The sequence below is a fragment of the Aquarana catesbeiana genome, linkage group LG07 (genome assembly GCF_042186555.1).
Source record: "Aquarana catesbeiana isolate 2022-GZ linkage group LG07, ASM4218655v1, whole genome shotgun sequence".
Classification (NCBI taxonomy): Eukaryota; Metazoa; Chordata; class Amphibia; order Anura; family Ranidae; genus Aquarana; species Aquarana catesbeiana.
Window position 1 is genome coordinate 312,568,501 of NC_133330.1, and position 15,989 is coordinate 312,584,489.

A 15,989-nucleotide genomic window follows, 5' to 3' on the forward strand; every position below is an offset into this window, starting at 1 on the left:
CCCCAGTGTGGCTCCTGTCCCCCAAGCACACCAGCTCAAGCACCGCATGGCATCTTTTGGCCTGCGTACTTGCGTAGCCCCTTGAACGCCTACGGAGCACCGCTGGTTCCGAGGAAGAGGCCATGGAGGAAGAAGAAGAGGAGGGGGTGGAGGAGAGAGGTGTGTCACAATCAGCATTTTGGAGGCGTGGTGGCGGAACAACCTCCAACACTACTGCACCTTGTCCTGCATCCTTCCCAGCTGCCAGCAGAGTCACCCAATGCGCCGTGAAACTTAGGTAACGTCCCTGTCCATGCCTGCTGGACCATGAGTCAGCGGTAATATGCACCTTACCGCTGACTGCCCTGTCCAGCGAGGCATGGACATTGCCTTCCACATGCCGGTAGAGAGCCGGAATCGCCTTCCGTGAGAAAAAGTGGCGTTTGGGTACCTGCCACTGAGGAACCGCACATTCCACAAACTCACGGAAGGGGGCAGAGTCTACCAACTGAAAAGGCAGCAGTTGAAGTGCTAGCAATTTTGCCAAGCTAGCATTCAACCGCTGGGCATGTGGATGGCTGGGAGCAAACTTCTTTCGGCGGTGCAGCAGCTGGGGCAGGGAAATTTGCCTGGTACAATCTGACGTCGGTGTACCAAAAGCAGATTGCCCACAAGTACTTGGCTGTGACACACCTAATTCTACACCTTCATTCCTCTCACTGCAGGTCTCAGAGAGGACTGAAGGTCTAGTGGGGTTGGAAATCTCAGCTGATGAGGAGCAAGGAGAGATCCTCTTTGTTCTTTGGTGTGGGTCTTTTAGATACGCTTGCCAACGAACTGCATGGCAGGTCAACATATGTCTGGTCAAGCATGTGGTACCCAAGCGGGAGATGTTTTGGCCACGCGAGATACGCTTGAGACATATGTTGCAAATAGCAGCGGTGTGATCTGATGCACTCGTCTCAAAAAAGGCCCACACCAAAGAACTTTTTGAATAACGCGCAGAGACTGCAGCGCCCTGCACATGTGGAGCTTTGGGGTGTGATGCAGTCAATGTGCTGCCCTTAGGCTGGCCCCTGGAGGGCATCCTGCCTCGTTGGTGATGTGCCGCCGCCTCCTCCTCCTCCTCCTCCTCCTCCTCCTCTCTCCTATCAGGCACCCACGTTGAGTCAGTGACCTCATCATCCCCTCCCTCCTCATCACTGGAGCAAACCTGGCAGTATGCTGCAGCAGGGGGAGCATGACTGCCAGATTGCTGTCCTTCTTGGGCACCCCCTCTGTCCGTGCTCATGTTACTGCCTTCATCGAGCTCAGTATCGTCATCAGAGCCTTCCAAACGCTGGGCATCCTCCTGGAGCATGTACCCAACACTGTGGTCAAACAGTTCGAGGGAATCCTCATGAGGACATGGTGGAGCTAGGGAAGGAGTCACTGATGACATTGAGCTGAGGGAAGAGGCCGCTGCTTTGCCAGACAAAGCACCCTGGGCATGGGTGAGAGAGGATGAGGAGGATGAGGACGGCTTGGTCATCCACTCGACCAAGTCTTCCGCATGTTGCGGCTCAACACGGCCAGCTGCCGAAAAATGGCCAAGCGTGTCCCATGGCCACGTGCTGATGAGGATGCACCGTCTCCACGACCAGCACTAGACACAGAGCCTGCTTGCCCTCTCTTATTGGCTTGTGACTGTCTGCCTCTCCTTCTTGGCCTTCCAGACATACTAATGGCCTGTAGCTGCACTAAGCTGGGATAGAACACCTGTAATTTTCTTCAAGTAGCTTTATATACTGTAACCAGACAAGCCTGCCTGTCAGTAGGAAGATAACAGGAACGGATCTAGCTGAACACTGTGAGCAGGACGCACTGTACTAAATGTAAATAGTCTAGCTGCCTGACCGTGGTACTAATAGGATCAAATAGAACACCTGTAATTTTCTTCAGGTAGCTTTATATACTGTAACCAGACAAGCCTGCCTGTCAGTAGGAAGATAACAGGAACGGATCTAGCTGAACACTGTGAGCAGGACGCACTGTACTAAATGTAAATAGTCTAGCTGCCTGACCGTGGTACTAATAGGATCAAATAGAACACCTGTAATTTTCTTCAGGTAGCTTTATATACTGTAACCAGACAAGCCTGCCTGTCAGTAGGAATTTAACAGGAACGGATCTAGCTGAACACTGTGAGCAGGACGCACTGCACTAAATGTAAATAGTCTAGAAGATAACAGGAACGGATCTAGCTGAACACTGTGAGCAGGACGCACTGCACTAAATGTAAATAGTCTAGAAGATAACAGGAACGGATCTAGCTGAACACTGTGAGCAGGACGCACTGCACTAAATGTAAATAGTCTAGAAGATAACAGGAACGGATCTAGCTGAACACTGTGAGCAGGACGCACTGCACTAAATGTAAATAGTCTAGAAGATAACAGGAACGGATCTAGCTGAACACTGTGAGCAGGACGCACTGCACTAAATGTAAATAGCAGGAACGGCTCTAGCTGAACACTGTGAGCAGGACGCACTGCACTAAATGTAAATAGCAGGAACGGATCTAGCTGAACACTGTGAGCAGGACGCACTGCACTAAATGTAAATAGTCTAGAAGATAACAGGAACGGATCTAGCTGAACACTGTGAGCAGGACGCACTGCACTAAATGTAAATAGCAGGAACGGATCTAGCTGAACACTGTGAGCAGGACGCACTGCACTAAATGTAAATAGCAGGAACGGATCTAGCTGAACACTGTGAGCAGGACGCACTGCACTAAATGTAAATAGCAGGAACGGATCTAGCTGAACACTGTGAGCAGGACGCACTGCACTAAATGTAAATTGCAGGAACGGATCTAGCTGAACACTGTGAGCAGGACGCACTGCACTAAATGTAAATAGTCTAGAAGATAACAGGAACGGATCTAGCTGAACACTGTGAGCAGGACGCACTGCACTAAATGTAAATAGCAGGAACGGATCTAGCTGAACACTGTGAGCAGGACGCACTGCATTAAATGTAAATAGTCTAGATAGAAGATAACAGGAACGGATCTAGCTAAACTGAATACAGTGTATATATATATATGCAACACCTGGGATGCATATATATACACAATACACTGTAAGTGCAGCTAACTGACTGACTGTTCTGCCTAATCTATCTAACTCAAATCAAATGACACTGTCTCTCTCTCTCTCTATCTCTCAGCACACCGGAACACACACTACACAGGGCCGCCGTGCAGGCGGCCTTATATAGTGTGGGGTGTGTACTAAATCCCCTGAGCAATAATTGGCCAAAGCCACCCTGGCTTTGGCCAATTACAGCTCTCTCTACTGACGGCGCTGTGATTGGCCAAGCATGCGGGTCATAGTGCATGCTTGGCCAATCATCAGCCAGCAATGCACTGCGATGCCGCAGTGAATTATGGGCCGTGACGCGCCACACGAATTTAGCGCGAACGGCCCATAACGTTCGCAATTCGGCGAACGGTCGAACAGGTGATGTTCGAGTCGAACATGGGTTTGACTCGAACACGAAGCTCATCCCTACTGACTACCAATATAAAGAGGAGTTTCAACACTGGCCACCAATGTAATAGGGGTTTACACTGACCACTAATGTAATAGAAGCATTCACGGTAACCACCAATGTAAGGAGGGATTTACACTGACCACCAACGTAAGGGGGACATTCACACTAACCACTAGTGTGAATGAAAGGATTCTACACCAAGCCCCAATGTAATGAGAAGATTTACACTGACCACCAATGTAACTGAGACATGTAGCCTGCCTTTACATTTGTGTGTGTTGGGAACGCATGCAAAATCGCTTTCCTGACACCACAGAAATGTGCTGCCCTTTAGCAGATACACAGCAGTGCCATTAATTGTTAATGACACCCTCATGCATCTGCTGATGTGCCTTGGCACCGTGTGATTTTGGAAAAGGGTTTGGGAGTTTCTTCCGCATTTGTAGTGCATAGAGCAGCGCATTGAAATGAATGGGCTGCCCTATACATGACCTACATCTTTATCCACCCTGTCAGTACACCTTTGCATCCTAAAACCCATATTAACCTCTGTACCCCAAACCTCCCCCATCCTCTCCACTCCAATCCCCCTCCCCTTTAACTCTACCTGCCTCCTCTGCTCATCTTTGCACCCACCTTCCTTACCCCCATACATCCCCTCCTTGCTAACCTGTGCACACCCCACACTACCCTCCCCCCCCCCAATTTGCTTACCTTTGCAGAACAGGCTGATGTTAGGCTTAATGACCACAGTTGTAGGCAGAACTTTCAAGCATGCTCCTTTACCTCCCCAGTGGGCAGCATTCAGTATAGCTGATGATGGCTATGACCTGAGGTGGGCATGATATACATATGATTACCGCCTCTATTTACATATGAATGCTGCCGGTCCGCAGCTATTTACATATGAATGTCATCGCTATTTACATATCAATGTCGGTATTTACATGTAAACACAGCGTCTGCAGGTGAGTCATCTGTACACAACAATAGGGCAGAGCTGGGCAGCATTAGTAACAGAACTTCACACTGAGATATCGGGACACAGCACGGGACTAAAACCTCAAGGGACAAGAGAATTTAAAATGGGATAGTTGCCAAGTATGAGGTAGCTGCTTTGGGCCCCACAACAATGACAGGGCCCAGGGCAACTGCCCCTTTTGCCCTGCCTTAAAGACGGCCCTGAGGACAGTGGGGAACCAAGAGATGGAAATGTGTTATTGAAGAGACTTCAAGGGATGACTTCTTTTCACAGGAGTGATGTTCGAGATACATATCAAATGTCTTCTCTACAGGGAACTATCCTCTCTCTATTACTACTCAACACTGCTGCATGTATTTTGCTTCTCCTTCATAAAATGTAGGCTGAAATAAAAAGTCTGTGGTACTTCAAGAACCCCATGATGGTCTCATGACCAGGCTCTCCTCCCAGCGTTTTTTCTTTTACAACATCTATTCATTTTTATTGCGGTCTTGAAGTGTTCTGTTTAAAAGGATGATCCTATCATGGGGTATTTAGGCACCAAAGGTACACACAGCACCCTATCCAAACTGAATTTCACAGTGCTCCTCTCATAGTATCCAGCATCCTGGGCAGGCAGCTGTCATTCCTGGGCCATATTAGGTCAATGATGTCACAAGTATCCTTTCCCCTTTGTGTAGATGCAGCTGATTTCCCAGTTAGGCCGAATATGGGTTTGGACTAGATCAGGAACTGAACCTAAGCTCATCTCTTTACCACTGTATTCAATTAAGAGAGTTCTCACCAGAACAGAAGGTGAGGAGGAAATCTTTCATGGGGATAGCTATTCTGAAAAACATCTGTCTATAAGGAGGAATTCCCTCTCTTTGTACAGATTTTTCTCACTTCCTGTCATGTTGAAAGGACAGGAAGTGAAGGTAATTTTCCTAGAAGGGACATAGGAAGCAAAACATACACAAACAAAGGCATAACCCAGTGGTCCTCAACTCCTGTCCTCAGGGCCCACTAACAGCCCAGGTTTGCAAGAAAACTGAAATAAATCACAGGTGATATCATTTACTTCTCAGTGATTGCAGTATTCTAGTCTGCTTCTCTCCAAGTTAAAGCGTAGTTCCACATAAAAATGGAACTTCCACTTTTTGTAACCCTCCCCCACTCCGGTGTCACATTTGGCACCTTTCAGGGGGGTGCAGATACCTGTCTAAGACAGGTATTTGCATCCACTTCCGGGCATAGACTCCCACAGGAGTCTACGCCACTTCCCGCCTAGCCCCCCCCCCCCCCCCCCCGTGCTGTCTGCTGGGACAAACACGGGTCCCAGAGACAGCAGGGACCATTCGGATTGCGCAGTGCGACCCGCGCATGCGCAGTAGGGAACCAGGAAGTGAAGCCGCAAGGCTTCATTTTCTGATTCCCTTACCGAAGATGGCGGCGGCAGCATCCGAGGACCAACGGACGGTTAGGCCTTGGGTGCCGACATCGCTGGACCCTGGGACAGGTAAGTGCCGTTATTTTAAAAGTTAGCAGCTGCAGTATTTAAAAAAAAAAAATTGCGTGACTCCCGCTTTAATACATAAAATCTGGCCTGTTAGTGGGTCCCTGAGGACAAGAGTTGAGAACCACTGGCTTAACCTGTCCCTGTTCTATTTAAAACTACAAAAAGGTATGGTGATACAAACACTTTGAAGACAGGTAGGAATTTCTATTTGCAGAGCAGACTGATATTGTTTATTGTGTATGACAATATGAAAATATAGGGCGACATCAAGGCTAATACATTCCAAGGACAAATCTTTACAAATTGATTCTGTCACTGCAACTCCTGGACCGCTGACATAAGATGCTGACCTCGGACATTTTCATTATATTTATTTCACTCCACCTTAGAATTATTTCATTACTGGCACCTCATGTGTCATAAATATGCTTCACACATAAAAATTGACAGTGTAAATAAAATTAGACACTTGTTTATCGCAGAAATGATATGGACTAAAATAAAGTATTTCCCCAAGAACTATGCCAATGAAAAAAACTTAAAGCATGAGTCACATTGGCAACAAAACTTGTACTTTGAGCTGGAAACAAACAACTAAACATAACCTTAATAGCACAGAATTGTTGTAATAAAATCTGTATACTTAATAGTATTTTCTCAGGGACCATTCACATTATATTGCGCTGTATGGTTCATTTTCAATGGACCCCGACGCAGAGGAAATTGCTTAAAGTGTTACTAAACCCAGGACCCTGCATTCACTATATCTGGTCTCCCACAGTACACAGAACATGGAAATGCAATTATTTTAGTAAATATGAACTGCTAAATACCTTTTCTCATCAGCAGTATATAGCAGTCTTGTGACTTCTATCAGTGTGTTGTTAAAGCTTGTAGGAGGGATTGTCCTATGAGGCTGCAGAACCCCTGACCCTCTGTCTGGACAGTGCTGATTGGCCCTGTGCTGATCACATACACCCTTCCCCCCAAAAAACCTCTTGCAACATACCAAACTGAGCATGTGCAGAGTGCCTCCCAGGGCTCTGTGCTATCAGCAGACGCATTGGGGATAGTAAAAGAAGGGGAGGATAAGAGAAGACAGGATCAAACAGCCCTTTTACACAATACAGAGTAGAAGCATACACACTGATTTTATTGTTACAGGTTTAATAACATTTTAATCACCTACTGTGGCATACTGCAGGCAGGGCTGTTGTTAGAAATCACTGGGCCCCATACAGCCTACCTGACAGAACCCCCCTCCCCCACTTAGGGTTCATTCACATGTAAGGTTGGGCTGCCCCTTTTTGCCACCTCACTGATACTCCCTTTAGCTGCAGAGGCAGTAGCTGGAGGTGTTACACATACCGCAGACGCTATGCTTTGTGTAGCAGCCATGACAGATATTATATTCCCTGTCGAACTGGACCCATTCAAGTGAATGGCACTGATTTGCAAGTACCCCACAAGCGTGTGCATTGCAGGCAGTTGCGGTGCACTAGTGTGGGGTTGAAGGGGTTAAAGCAGGCAGTGAGAAGGTGATATAACTGCTCCTCATGCCTTTCAAATGCTCTCTGAAGAGCAGTTCTTTACAATTTTATTTTATTTTGTTACATTTTTTAAGAGCCCCATTGGGGAGGCTTTGGTGAAATATCAAACTGACGTCTTACTTTTGAGTAAGGGACTAAGGACATTCCTCAATCCCTTTCCCTGCAGATTTAGCTGCACTGCAGAAGGAATGAACAGAAAGCATTCTGTACAGAGGCTTCCTTTTCATTCAGAAACGGATGCATAGTAAACACGGTTTATTATGCATCAGTTATGAATGAACACAGCCTGTGGGAGGGAGAAGAGGAGAAGCCAGCTACGGTGGAGCACAGATACTGGTACCGATCCCCCTATAGCTGTTCCTGCAGCAGCTGAAAGCTGGCAAGAGGGAGAGGGGGAGAAGCCAGCTGCACTGCAGGGGATGCCCCAGGGGCCTGCATATGTAATGTAAAGGATACAACTGCTCCCACATACATCTATATTTGCAATCTACACACAAAAACAAAAAAAGCACATTTTGAGCACACATTTTAATAAAATTAATATAGTTTCAGACTATATAACAGTGTTTGTAATATATTCCTTCTGCATAAGCAGTCGTAAAAAGAACAGACATCTGAACAATTGCATATATAACAAATAAACACAAAACCCACATATAGACACTGTCAATATAAATATCTTCATGTCAATCATATTGCACAGTTTAAAAATAATGCTACAAAAAAGCACACAAAAGAAAACATTTACATTCAGTTATACATGGGGAGTTCATACGATCAGTGAGGTTTGAAGGACCAGACACAAAGACATTTTAAAGGAACTCCCTTGGGTGTTACACTAAGGACCCAATTCATAAAGCAGAGGTTTGACCTCACCGCGGCTATACCGATGAAGCACAGTGGTGTGCTTTAAAGCTGAACTGTAGCTGAAAAAATGACCCTTGCATTGCACCTGCCCCCCCCCCCCCCCCCCCATACTTACACTATATTACTATTATTAAATTATTGGGACGCCTGCCTTTACACACACTCATGAACTTTAATGGTATGCAAAAGAAATAAATTCAACATTTGGGTCTTTCCATATGGTTTATATCTGCAATAAGTGAAAAACAAGTCTTATGCCCCGTACACACGATCGGAAATTGATCGGACATTCCGACAACAAAATCCATGGATTTTTTTCTGACGGATGTTGGCTCAAACTTGTCTTGCATACACACGGTCACACAAAGTTGTTGGAAAATCCGATCATTCTGAACACGGTGATGTAAAACACGGGACTATAAACGATGGGGCAGTAGCCAATAGCTTTTGTCTCTTAATTTATTCTGAGCATGCGTGGCATTTTGTGCGTCGGATGTACACACCTTCAGAATTTCCGACAACGAATTTTGTTGTCGGAAAATTTTATAGCCTGCTCTCAAACTTTGTGTGTCGGAAATTCCGATGGAAAATGTGTGATGGAGCCTACACATGGTCGGAATTTCCGACAACAAGGTCCTATCACACATTTTCCATCGGAAAATCCGAGCATGTGTTCGGGGCATTAGTCCGTAGGGTTCAATATTGAGTTGGCCCACCCTTTGTAGCTATAACAGCTTCAACTCTTCTGGGAAGGCTGTCCACAAGGTTTAGGAGTGTGTCTATGGGAATGTTTGACCATTCTTCCAGAAGTGCATTTGTGAGGTCAGGCACTGCAGTCTCTGCTCGAATATATCCCAAAGGTGTTATATCGGGTTGAGGTCAGTCAAGTTCCTCCTCCCCAAACTCGCTCATCCACACTTCTTGCCAAACGTATTGGGCCACCCCTCCAAATCATTTTGGTGAAGGTAGGATTATGGTGTGGGGTTGTTTTTCAGGGGTTGGGCTTGGCCCCTTCGTTCCAGTGAAGAGAACTCTTAAGGAGTCAGCATACCAAGACATTTTGGACAATTTCATGCTCCCAACTTTGTGGGAGCAGTTTGGGGATGGCCCCTTCCTATTCCAACTTGACTGCACACCAGTGCACAAAGCAAGGTCCATAAATACATGGATGAGTGAGTTTGGAGTGGAGGAGCTTGACTGGCCTGCGCAGAGTCCTGACCTCAATCCAATAGAACACCTTTGGAATGAATAAGAGTGGATACTGCGAGCCAGACTTTCTCGTCCACATCAGTGCCTGACCTCACAAATGTGCTTTTGGAAGAATGGTCAAACATTCTCAGACACACTCCTAAACCTAAACTGGGATGCCATTAAAGCTCATATGCATGTAAACGGAAGTGCCCCAATACTTTTGGTAATATAGTGTACCTTATTCTTCTTTCACACAGGCCTCCTCCATGCTGTACAATCAGTCCCCTGAAGCCTCCTACCTTCCCCACTCTGTCAGTTGCAGGCTCTCCAAAGTCTTTATGTACAATGTAAGACCCTTATCCCGGAATTGTACTTGCAGGTGGCAACGGGCTGCCCAGATCGCAGAGCAGACAGGGAGAGGGAAAGAGAGCTTCAGCGGGAAAGTAGATAAGGAAAATATAGCTTTGTATTCTGTTCCCACTAGACATGAGCATTGAACCCTTGCTACCGCTACAGAGGGTATTTTAAATTAGAGCTTTAAAATATATGCATTGTACTCTACTGGCTTTTAGATTAATTAGGAGTTTGAACTTAACAAATATAGAAAAAATAACCAGCCATGCTACCTATTAAAGTCATGTGACTGATGTTCTTCCAATTGTGGGGTTCTCTCTGCTTCTTTAAGTAAAGAGAATTCCCTGAGGTTCAATACTGCAGCCTTTTTTTAAACAATCCTCAAGCCACAATATTAAGTAAGACTGTAGAGTATAACAAAAAGTAAAATGAGCTCCTATGGCAATGGTCTCCAAACTGTGGTCTGGGGGCCATATGCGTTCCTTTGCTAGCTTTTAACTGGCCCTTGGGGCACTGTTTCCTCAAAGGATACCAACAATGGGACATAATTCCCCCCACTGACACCAAGGAAGGGACACAATTCCTCCCAATGACACCAACGATGGGGCACTATTCCTCCCAATGACACCAACGATGGGGCACAATTTCTCCTGGTGACACCAACGATGGGGCACAATTCCTCCCAATGACACCAACGATGGGGCACAATTCCTCCCAATGACACCAACGATGGGGCACTATTCCTCCCAATGACACCAACGATGGGGCACAATTCCTCCCAATGACACCAACAATGGGGCACAATTTCTCCTGGTGACACCAACAATGGGGGAACAATTTCTCCCACTGATACTAACAATGGGGCACAATTTCTTCCAATGACACCATTGAAGGGGCACAATTCCTCCCAGTGACACCAATGATGTGGCACAATTCCTCACATTGACACCAATGATGGGGCTTATTTACTGCCACTGAAACAAATGATGGAGCATTAATTCTTCTCACTGACATCCAGACTTTTTCTACTCTCAATGGTCACAGTCCGCCCCCCCCTAAAGTCTGAAGTACAGTAAACTGACCCTTTGTTTAGATAGTTTGCAGACCCCTGCCCTATGGGAACTGAGGAGATTTGACATACACTGGTAACAGACAAGACAAGATACTCCCCTACAAAGTGCAGATTTTCTGTTTAATATCTTCATTAAATCATAATGCATTCAGTCTCTCTTCAGCCAGATATGGCTGCAATTGATAGGTTATGCTCAGTGATATAGTGAAAGGTGAACAGAGAGCTGTATATCTTAAAGCGACCCTGTTAGGCTAAAAAAATCTCAAAGGAAAGTCCATGCCATAGAAGATGTAATATGCTCAGCTCTTGTCTTTTATCTTCACTCCATTTCTGCACTGCAGCCTCTCTAAGTCTCCTTAGCTTTTTGACTCTTCAGGTAGTGCCCCCCGCTGCATGTCGTGGTTTATTCCATTGACCCCATACCTCACTGCTGTGTCCTGTAGTGACCTATGCATCAGCAGAAGGAACCATAGAATGCAGCAGGGGACATGGCTATCCAACATACCCAGAAGTGTTGAATCCTGAAGAGACTGAAGTTGGTTGAAGTGCTGGGGTGGAGGGTGGGTAGGAGGCTTGGGTCGATGAATATATGAAGATAATACCTCTTTTATTGCACGGACATTCCTTAATGGGTCGCTTTAAATGTTGCATGTGTCAAGTGATAGGATTTCATGTATATTATCCATGTTTATATTGGCTTTTATTTAAGGCAACAGGAATGTTAGGTTAGTAGTCTTTTAGCCTTGTAAGCAGATGGTTTGCCATGGCAAGGATAGAACAAATCTCAATCTATTTTTCCATCAGAATTACCTGTCTACTAAGAAGAATGTAAAGCCTAGGTGTGGGCATGTATGACCTGACATTAATGTTTTTTAACCAAAAATGTGTTGGAAATAAAATGATGGGATGTGAACATTCTAAAATATGATTTTTTTTTGCATTCATTTGTGAAGATTGAAAGAAAGTCCTCCACAATCTAAAGACTAACCTCCTATTGTCTAACTGCATTAGAGGTCTTTGGCTTTGGTTGGGATATCTGGTAGGGTGCCTGGATCACACATCAAATTGAACACCAATGAGAATCTTATGGCAAGAAAATAGTTCACATTTACTGTATGCAGGGTTTTTTTTTTCAGCTGGAACGTGGGGGAACACAGTTCCGCTACCTCCAGCACTGAATGTATGAAATGGCAAGGGGTGCTGGAGGGTCTTGCTGACTGCCGGGATCTATAGTTGCTGGAGGGTAATCTAATTTTACTGAGGGTGGGTCTTATGTTGCTGGAGGGTCAATCATTGCTGGGAAGGTTCTACTGTTGAGAGAGGAGTCTATTGTTGCTGGCTGACGGAGGGGTTCATATTTGCTGGCTGTTGGGAGTCTATTGTAGCTGGAATAGGTCTATTGTTGCTGGGGGTTCATTGTTGGTAGCTACAGGGGATCTATATACTGCTTTTCTTGTCATCATTAACAAATTCAATTTAAATTACTTAGCACCACAAAATGATACTTGGTTCTGTTTTCTCTAAAAGGGGTGGTTGGGGATGGAACCAAGGGACAGTACCCAGAGGTGGAAAGAGGGCTGAGACAAGGGGTGACTCCGAAGGAGGGAGTTCCCATGCCTATTCTCTGAGCAAAAAAAATCCTGACTGTATGTATTCTAACTATTTGGATTGGTTGATTGCCTGGACATTGATATATCCTGGCAAAATATGAACAGTTGCATGCATTTTTTGGGGGGACTGAATTTTTCTAGGTGTGTGTAGGGGTAGTTATAGAGCCTAAACTTACTGCTCAAACTTTTGACTTGTCCAAATATACTTTGGGTATAGTTTTGGCATCCATGATTGTATCTTCCACCTGGCAGATGTGAACTAATAAATATTTATTTTAAAAGATTTTAGCAAATAAAAAAAAATACCTACATGCTAGAGGTATATGTAATCCTGAAATCTAGTTTTCAGTATGTCTGGTATCATGCCTTACCATATACATGTTTCTTAAATGATAAGTTCACCTTTGTTCGTGGGTGCATTTCTTTACAGGCTCCCAATATATTTAAAATTTGAATTCACATTTTTTTACCTGCAAATAATTTTTATTTTTTAAAATGGGAACTCATCCTTTAAGCAAAAATTTTTTGGGAAATGTATTGAAAGGATAAGAAATGTATTGCAAACAGTCTGAAAAAGGAAGTGCTGTTACTGATAAGAACCTGGAAGACTGATGTAAATGTACAATGTATATGTAAAGCGCTGCGTAAATATAAGTACCTGAAATAAATAAAATAAATAAAAAATAAAGTAACAGCATTTCATGTTGCAGGCTTACAACACTTAGCCATGGCCTCACGGTTAGCAGTACAGTTGTCAACCTGTTGAGCAAGCCTCTTCAGTTGCCCATTAGATTGCCTTTCAGGTCTATTAGATAATTAGCCAACTGAAAGCATGCCCATACATAGGCCAACAATGCTGCTGATAATTACAAGGCATTGGCTTAGTGTTGTCAGCCTGCTACAGGCAGTGCTGTAACTGGTGGGATCTCCAGGTAAGAAACTTTGCAACAGATTTAGAAGAGGAACATTCCCTTTTAGACAACCAGCCCATATTCAGATTCTCAGAAGATTAGGTAGAATGGATAAACCAAGGATCCCTTATCCTTACCACCAATCATATTATATACATTCCCTAAAAAATTGTATGATCATCTCTCCAGTATTCAATTCATTTTAAAGCTGGTCAGTGGTCTTTAAAAAAGTTTCCTGCATTTACTGTACAATTCCTCCAGAGTACTCAATGACCAGGGAGTTCCAATATGGAAGTGGGATCAGTTTTTGTGGTCACCATAGCTGGCTAGCCCCCTCCCATCCCCTGCTCTTCACTATTGGTTAGTGAAGTTTTCTATCACAGAGATAGGCCAGTAGTAAGGGTGCAGGAGGTGAGAGGGGATGGGCCAGAGCTGTAAACCACAGTTCTCAAGAGATCTGATGTCAAGATAGTTGTAGAAAGTGCACATTTAGTAACTTTTTAAGTCCGTAGGTACAGGAGGTTTGATTGGTCATTCTACGCCACTGTATGACTTTCCTGATTTTGTCAGAATACCACTAACTGCAACTCAACATTAAAAGGAAACTATAGAGGATTTTAAGTCATTTTAAACTATTACTGCAATATTAACCTGCAAGTAATTTTCAACGTGACGTTCCCATTATTTTGATTACATCTAAAATACAGAATTGTAGCTGCTCCCTCTAGTACTCACCTTTATACTATGGAAATGTAATTAGCATCCCTGCATAAAGCGTTACTTGCACTAAAATGCAAGGTATGCATACTACATCAGGCCACCTTTCCCCATTCATTTCAAATTGCCATATGATTGCTGTAAAAAACATACCTGTGCAAAATAAATAAATGTTAGAAAACCTAATTACCTTATAGCAGCATTTCCCTAGAGAAAGTGACATCAAATATCCTTCTATCGAGATCCTAAGAACGCTGAGGATTCCATGTCTTGTAAGAAGACACCATAGCACGTACCCTCTTGTGAGACTTGGGATTTTCAGCTTTTTCAGAATCTCACAGGAAGGATTGTTACGTTGCCATAGTCTAGGCCAGCCTTTTTTCAAACAGGGTGCCTCCATGGTTCTTCAGGGGTGCCTTGGCAAAATGCCTAAAATTGGCCAAGGATTGTATACAAGCCAGCAGGTGGGCAAGCTTGCCTTTTAGTTACACAATTCCACAGGTTTTCATTGTGCACCATTACAACTTTCTAGCCGCCGGCATCCTAACAACCAATAACCTCATTGGGCACCTGCACAGAATCCATGTTTGTCCTTAACTTGTCCCTCTCTATCACCACTAGGGTCATATCAGCTGGGTGACGGTGAAAGAAACCAAAGGAGAAGAGAAACATTGGTCATTGCCAGTGTGTATTTGCAATGGACACCAACTTTGGATGTCCTACGTGTGTTTATTTTGCTGCATTATGTAAAACTATTAGTTTAGTTTTACAGTATCTAACAAAAGTGAGTACGCACCTCACATTTTTGTAAATATTTTATTATATCTTTTTATGTGACAACACTGAGGAAATGACACTTTGCTACAATGTAAAGTAGTGAGTGTACAGCTTGTATAACAGTGTAATTTTGCTGTCCCTTCAAAATAATTCAACACACAACCATTAATGTCTAAACTGCTGGCAACAAAAGTGAGTACACCCCTAAGTGAAAATGTCCAAATTGGACCCAATTAGCCATTTTCCCTCCCCGGTGTGATGTGACTCGTTAGTGTTATGAGGTCTCAGGTGTGAATGGGGAGCAGGTGTGTTAAATTTGGTATTATCGTTCTCACTCTTTCATACTGGTCACTTGAAGTTCAACATGGCACCTCATGTCAAAGAACTCTCGGAGGATCTGAAAACAAGAATTGTTGCTCTACATAAAGATGGCCTAGGCTATAAGAAGAAAGATTGAAAATTGGAAAATGGACTTTATAAGCACACGCATAGGATTAGTAAAAATTAGTAAAGTTAAAATCATGGTTTACAAACATATATTAAAATAGAAAACATTATAATGTTATATGACCCCAAAGACTCGAATACCACCTCCAAAATAAATATGAATCCAATTAGGTGCAATGTTAAGGATAACCAGTAGCAGCATCCAATGGAGATAAAATGCTCCTTTGGATGCTGCTACTGGTTATCCTTAACATTGCACCTAATTGGATTAATATTTATTTTGAAGGTGTTCTTCGAGTCTTTGGGGTCATATAACATTATAATGTTTTTTATTATAATATATGTTTGTAAACCATAATTTTAACTTTATCCAATTTAAAACTTCAATTTATTTTTACTAATCCTATGCATGTGCCTGTAAAGTCCATTTTCCAATTTTCAATCTTTCTTCCAAACAATATTAGGACGTTGGCACATTATTATCTGTGTATCCA